Source organism: Dreissena polymorpha, unplaced genomic scaffold (assembly GCF_020536995.1).
Source record: "Dreissena polymorpha isolate Duluth1 unplaced genomic scaffold, UMN_Dpol_1.0 chrUn024, whole genome shotgun sequence".
In the NCBI taxonomy this organism is placed as follows: Eukaryota; Metazoa; Mollusca; class Bivalvia; order Myida; family Dreissenidae; genus Dreissena; species Dreissena polymorpha.
In genome coordinates this window covers 248,395-255,948 of record NW_026273338.1, presented here as the reverse complement: position 1 = coordinate 255,948, position 7,554 = coordinate 248,395, and positions in this window count along the sequence as shown.

Genomic DNA, 7,554 nt, shown 5'->3' with positions numbered 1-7,554 from the left:
TGTAAGGAAAGAAAACTGTCGTTTTCCTTAATATGTAATGCCGTATCTCATTGTTTCCAAGTTTTATTCTGCACGGAAATTTGACTAATGATACGACGACTTAACGAACATGTTACATACACGGAGTGCTTGCAATGTAATATTTACACTCATCCGTTTGCGTTTTGATTTTTTCCGCGTACCAATCATGTTTGATCTGATCGTTCCTTTTCAGTTTTATGTGAAATATGATAAGCAGAAGTCTAATTGGATGCTTCATTTATAAAAATGTTGGCTTCCCAATTTCTCCCACCGGTTATGTCATTGTCATTACGAACAATCATATAACTTTGTTTCAACAACGAGGTTAAAGAAAGTGTTACTTTCAAGACATTTCTATGAATACAGGCCTATATTGTTCTTTTATAAGCAGTGTGAACGCGCGTTTATGTTTTCAGCTACATCAAGGTATTTAAGCTTTTACTACGAACAATCTTTGGAATATCCCCCTGATTGACAATTGTATTCATATTAACGATACATAATTTCGATGAAACAAAAAATACAAATATTGCATACCATTTATATAATTGTAATAAACTAGCTCTAGTTATAATAACGTACACGCAATTGTTTATGTTTTGTTAAACACATCTCTTATCATAAGTCTCAGTCATACAGTCCATGATGTTTAGTTTTGCCGGCATTCTAATACGACTATTTTATTCGGGACTCGAACTAGACTTCTGTTAAGTCTAATAGACTTATATTTGCAATATTGTCTATTGTATTCAGTAGTGCGAACGACATAATTACATACTCGCACTACATGCGTTTCCTCTGCCTACAACTTACACCTCATATAACTCATATAAAATCAACAACTAAACAGCCGCCCAATACACCAACAATACCTGACACGAGCGTATAAGTTTACTCAATCCCAAGCACACCTATCATCATGAGCCCATATCACAGCCATTTATTGACGATATTACTTAAAGTCGCAACTTGCATTTTATGAATGTATCGTGCGAATCATGTTTCCAAACCCGTTTAAAATTTTAAAGAATTTACTTAAAAGGGAGCAAAAATGTTCACATACAACATCTGTCATTTGATGAAGTATCATGTCTTAAGTTGGTTGTCTATTTAACCCTCAGATTAAAATATGTACTTAACAATGTGTAATTCGTAAACAAAAACCAACAACCGCCTAAGGCATAAATCTGCTATATTAAGGCTAATTTATAAGCCAATATTCGGTGATAAGTCTCACCCTTTGTGAATAGGAGAGTCGTACGTCAGTCATTTCAATGAAATTAAATTTCGTTTCAAATTATGCGCTTTGTTCATATTTGAAATGACACTACTTGCTTTAACATTGATCGCGTGCAATTTCGTTTTGTATGGGATTACAGCTCAAGCAGGTATGTTAGTGCAATCAATAGAACGTTTTGGTAGAGTTATAAGTTTTCTTTTCATTGTCTATACCATGTATACAGCTTGTTCACTGAACCATATTATTGTTGCAAATAAAAAAAATCAACACATAGGAAATATAAAAAATGCACACATTATTTAATTATCGTTTTAAAATGATTATGAAAAATATGAATCATTGATATCTCAAACCTTCAATGCTTGTGGGATTTCTGTCAATACGGATTCAGCATTTTTGTGATACATGTAACTATAAATTATAACGCAAATATTATTTAATATTTAACAACTCAAAACGAGCCCGCTTTATAACAGTTTACAATAAAAAAAAAACACGACTTCGTAAAGAGAATGCAAAGGTAACGAAATTATGGGTTTATAGTCTGATATTGATACTGGGTTACATCTTCGGTAGACTTTCAAATTTACCCACGATCACTGGGATTTACACCATGAACACCGGGCTTTACTCTAAAATCACTGAGATGTACCTTCACGATCACAGGGATTTAACCCCACGATCACTGGGATTTACCCCACGATCACTGGGATTTTCCTCCACAATCACTTGGATATTAGTCGTCTGTTTTCACAGAGGCTTGTTACGACACTCAAATAAATTTGTAAGACAAGCGGCTACGTCGTAATAATCATGTTGTATATGAACAAAGTAAAAAATGTTTTAGCTTATGCTACACGTTTCAATGCATGCATTGTATTCAAAATATAAAAGATTTTACTTAAATTCGGTCGCTTACTTGGGTAATTACAAATAACAAGTGTTTGCTATTTGTTCGGGTTATTGATTTCTGCCACAACTGTACCGTCTCTTTTAAATATCGTGGGTATCCTGATGCGCTTGTCAAGCAGTCGTTTAATTACCGTTTACGCTTGGTTGCATTCGCAAGTAGTACACGTCCAACCGAATGTAATTCTCTTCTGATTTGTTTATTAGGTGAACCTTCCATTTGCAATGGTCCACTGACATCAACATTACGTGATGACCAGTTTACGTCCTCATCGCATTATGATGACACACACAAAGCTAGCTCAGCAAAATTCAACAGCAGCGGTAAGACATGGCTGTTTGAGGGTGTGCCACTTTAAAATTGGACTAAAGTAAACCACCACGACTCTTCGGATATGGGACGATTTGTTTATTTTCAAAAGATTGAGTCAGACTGAGCCCATGTTAACAATACAGTCTTTAACTACTTTTGTTTATGACTTATATGATAGAGCGTCGAAAAGTGGAAATTATTGTATAGTTTGCACTTAAAGCCACATGTTTTTTGCGTTATGGTATGCGCTCAATTTCTGGATTGCATTGCGTCCTTCGACGACGAAGATTTCCATCAGCAAATGCAAGCAATTTGAATAGAACGATGCTTTCTTTGTACATACGATACAAGTTTAACTACATTTCTAGTAAATGTCTTTTATACAAATATTCCAGTGGGATGGATTGCGGGTTCGAACAACAACGAATATCTGAAGGTCTTTCTGGACGGAGTGTGGCGAATAACAGCCCTGGACTTTGCCGGTTCCAACTTTGGGTGGCACTTTAAATATCTGAGGTAAAGCGCATTTATATTGTGTTAAATGTGTGTACGAAACATGCATAGCGTTTGCTTTGTACTTCATTGCATTAACAGAAAAAGTGTGTCATGGAAGTTTAAACGTCAAACAGGAATATGTAGAATATACCAAAACTGGCAAAAATGTTCGGTGTTTCGGTTGAAAAGCGTTATCGTGTTGTAACAGCCCGTGTAGTCTTCACATTTACTACTGTATTTTTACCACTGTAGCATGTTGTTTATCGATCAAAACTAAACGTAATTCATGTTTACTTTTTACAAAATGTGTGTTTCCTAAATGTTAGTAAAAAGACTGTTCAGGAAAGTATTCTCAAATCCACAAATAATAATTCTCCATGTGGCATTAGTATTACGGATGCAAGTTTACAATCACAATAGTGGATAATGTCGCTGGAGTAAATTAAATATGATCCCGATGACATAACAAATATCCAGCTCGACTATTAAATACTTTTCGCTCACAACATTTGCAGAATTTTCGAAAGTGTTAATTGAGCATGACCACTTCTGCGATGTCGTCAGATCCTAACAGCGATAAATAATATAGAGAACATCATTAATATAATTGATATTAAAAGAGCGTTGGAAGATTCGGTCATACCGACGTCGAAATTAGATATGACATTGCTTTTAGGATGAAATTAACATAAGTCTTTAAAAAAAAACTTCAGTCGCAAACAATCAAACAAACAATAAGTTTGATGCAAATACACATGCATTATTATAATTAATAATAAAAGTAATAAATTAATGTACGTGAGCAAGCAGATTAATGAATCCACGATTTCGTTGAAGTACATTCTCAATACATAGATTAGAGACAGAAAATTGTGAAGCAAACATATTTTGAAAGGGCTGACGGCGGGTTTTTCGGAGATGTTTCATATGCGTTATTTTAACGGATTCGTAATGTTTATATTACAAGGTAAAGCAGTTATGTGGATTGTTTGCAGTTGAGGCGGTGAAGAAGATATGGTGGTAGTTCGGCGCTATTTAATTTGTACATTATTCTAACGATGTAATATGAATTATTAAGGGTCGGTTCAGTTGTATACTTCATCATTAGTTTTTATTTTAATGCAGGATCTCATACAACTTGGATGGATACATTTGGAATGCATATAACACGCGTCTATCACATGACATCTTAGGTCAACAATTCGAAGGACAGCGGTCTGTAACAAAGCTGACTCTCGAACTACCTTTCGAGGTAGGTTATTCAATAATAATAATATTTTCATTTAGGAAACAATATATACACACACATGTAATGGTAAAGTCACTTAAATGATGTTAGTGAAGCAATATATCACTTAAAAAAGACAAAACGCCTTGACATCATAGGGGCGAAATTATTTTATTAAAATAATTAAATATGTAACAATATGCAAATGCAAATATAGTAATTAAATGGAAGAATCACAACTTCTGATTTGTGAACAAAGGAAGTCCAATTTAATCATCAAAGAATTCGATTGTAACATTATTTTCTAACATAGCGCAATTATGCGCAAGATAAGGTTAATAATATAATGTTATTAATTAGCTGAATTCATATTGGCTTTGTTATTGAGCTGAAGACAGCCGTATTGGCCTGAGGCCGCAGGCCGAAGGACAGTACGGCTGTCTGAAGCTCAATAACAAAGCCCATATGAATTCAGCTAATTAATGACAATTTTATTAATTAACTCTATAATATTATTCAGCAAGAAAATGAACACAATTTGACAGGTCGCGAAATTATGCAAAATTTACCTGAATAACATTCCAGTCACACAGGATCCACTACCGTTGTTTTTAATACAACTCAGAAAGACAATAAGGATTGAAAACTTACTTATTGCCATTAGGAATTGCATTTGTAATGCGTAAATCCTCCATGATTTCGAATTAAGTTTTGCTTCGGTACTCATTGTAGCTTGAAAATGTCCAAAGTTGTTATTTATGTACGCTCAAATATTGAACCTTACTGTTAAGGTTAAACTGCACTATTGTTATTGTCGAAAAAGGGTGCTGAATATATTAGGGGCTCCGTTCTTTAAGTATATATTTAAAGATTTAAGCTTTTGCACCAAAGCTAAGCATAGAACTTAAAAATGGCGTCCAAAATTGTCGAAATTTTAGATTCTCATATAAGGCCGAGTTTTTCCTGGTTTCGGATTGGCTAAATCTCGTATTAACCGTGTTTTTTCCATATTGGCCGCCTTTTTCTCGTATAAGGCGAGTTTCGAGATTTATTGGCGAGGCACAACTTATATTGGGCGAACAAATTGAACACATTCTCGTCTTATATTATAAAGTTAATTAATAATATAATGTTATTAATTAGTTGAATTCATATTGGCTTTGTTATTGAGCTGAAGACAGCCGTATTGGCCTGAGGAAGCAGGCCGAAGGACAATACGGCTGTCTGAAGCTCAATAACAAAGCCAATATGAATTCAACTAATTAATGACAATTTTATTAATTAACTTTATAATATTCTTCAGTATAGACGAACGATTCTTTCTAGACATTACATGATGCAGGGAAAACAATTTGACAGGTCGCGAAATTATGCAAAATTTACCTGAATAACATTCCAGCCACACTAGTTCCACTGCCGTTGTTTTTAATACAACTCAGAAAGACAATCAGGATTGAAAACTTACATATTGCCATTAGGAAATGCATTTGTAATGTATAAATCCTCCATGATTTCGAATTAGTTTTGCTTCCGACGCTAACTGAAATAATTCGCGTTCAGAATAAATCTGAACGCTGAAACTCCGGTCTGTAAAAACCATAACGAAAAATAAATAAAATACTATTATGGGAATTACAGTATTTACAAGTGTATATATCTAAAATCTACCCGTTGTTGACAAATATAAACTAAGATCACAAAAATTTCCTGTATTTCATTCGAAATCATAGACATTGAACGATCATTTTCTCAAAGGCAACCATTTTGGCATTGTTGTTGTTGTTCTTATTTTGTACCATAGCTATTTCGTACCTATTACTTTTGGGGTATTTCGTTACTGTCGATTCTAATATTTTGAGTTATAGTAGTTATAATTATTCTTTTTTTTTCTTTTTTATTTCTTATGATTATTATTTTCAATTTCGTTTCTTACTGTTTTGTGCATATTGCACACGTTTTTGTTCAAACTCAGTTACAAAACATAGTTGAAGTTAACCTCCACCAAGGGAGATAACATAACCTTTACTATACAAGGATTCATATTGGATGAAACAAACTCGAAATATAGTTTATAAACAGGTAAATTTCGATATATTTTGCTCAATATATACTATTTAGGCAACGTTCTTTCATAATAGTCACAAATATGTGTGTATTTAAATTCAGGAGCGATGCGACCGAAATTCGTGTCGGAACTCTCGCTATTAAAAAGATAGAGTGGACTATTGACGCCAAGAGTCTGCCAAAGCAAAAATCATCAAAATACTCTATGGCGGCAATTTATATTGACTATTCCGACGCTTAATAATTGTTGATTATAGCGTTGTTATTTATGTACGCTCAAATATTGAACCTTACTGTTGTGGTTACACTGCACTATTCTTATTGTCGAAATCTGGAGCTGAAAATATTAGGGGCTGAGTACTTTAAGTATATTTTTAAAGGTCTAAACTTTTTGCACCAAAACTAAGCATACAACTTCAAAATGGCGTCCACAATTGTCGAAATTTTAGATTCTCATATAAGGCCGAGTTTTTCCTGGTTTCTGATTGGCTGAATCTCGTTTTGGCCGACCTTTTTCCGTATTGGCCGGGTTTTTTCCATATTGGCCGCCTTTTTCTCGTATAAGGCGAGTTTCGAGCTTTATTGGCGAGGCTCAACTTGTATTGGGCGAACAAATTAAACACATTCTAGTCTAATATTATAAAGTTAAATAATAATAAATAATAACAGATGGAGATCATAATCAATTTGGTTTCCGATGTGTTTCTTATCATTCTTATCTGTTTGCACACACAAATCTAGTTCAACATTTATAAGTAACGTTTCTGCACTTAAAATATTTTAAGGTGACGATTTGAATGGTTAATGGAATTTCGTGTTTGTACGGAATACCGTTAGTTCCATCGTGGTTACACATTAAAATCCAGAAGGCGACACTGCGATAGTGCAATAGTACGATGGCGACAATGTGATAGTACGATACCGACAATGCGATAGTACGATGGCGGAAATGCAATAGTACGACAGTACTACTATCGCGTTGTCGCATTGTTGCCATCGTACTATCGCATTGTCGCCATCGCACTATCGCATTTCCGCCATCGTACTACCCTCTGGATTTTAATGTGTAACCACGATGGCCCTAACGGTATTCCGTAATATAGGAAAAAATACTATGTGCGTATGTGTACCGGAAGGCGATAGACGACAATGCGATAGTACGATGACGACAATGCGACAGTGCGACAATAAGATGGCGACCGCGCGATAATAAGATGGCGACAATGCGATAATACGATGGCGAGAGTTAAAGAGCGTGATAGTACGATGGCGACAATGCGATGA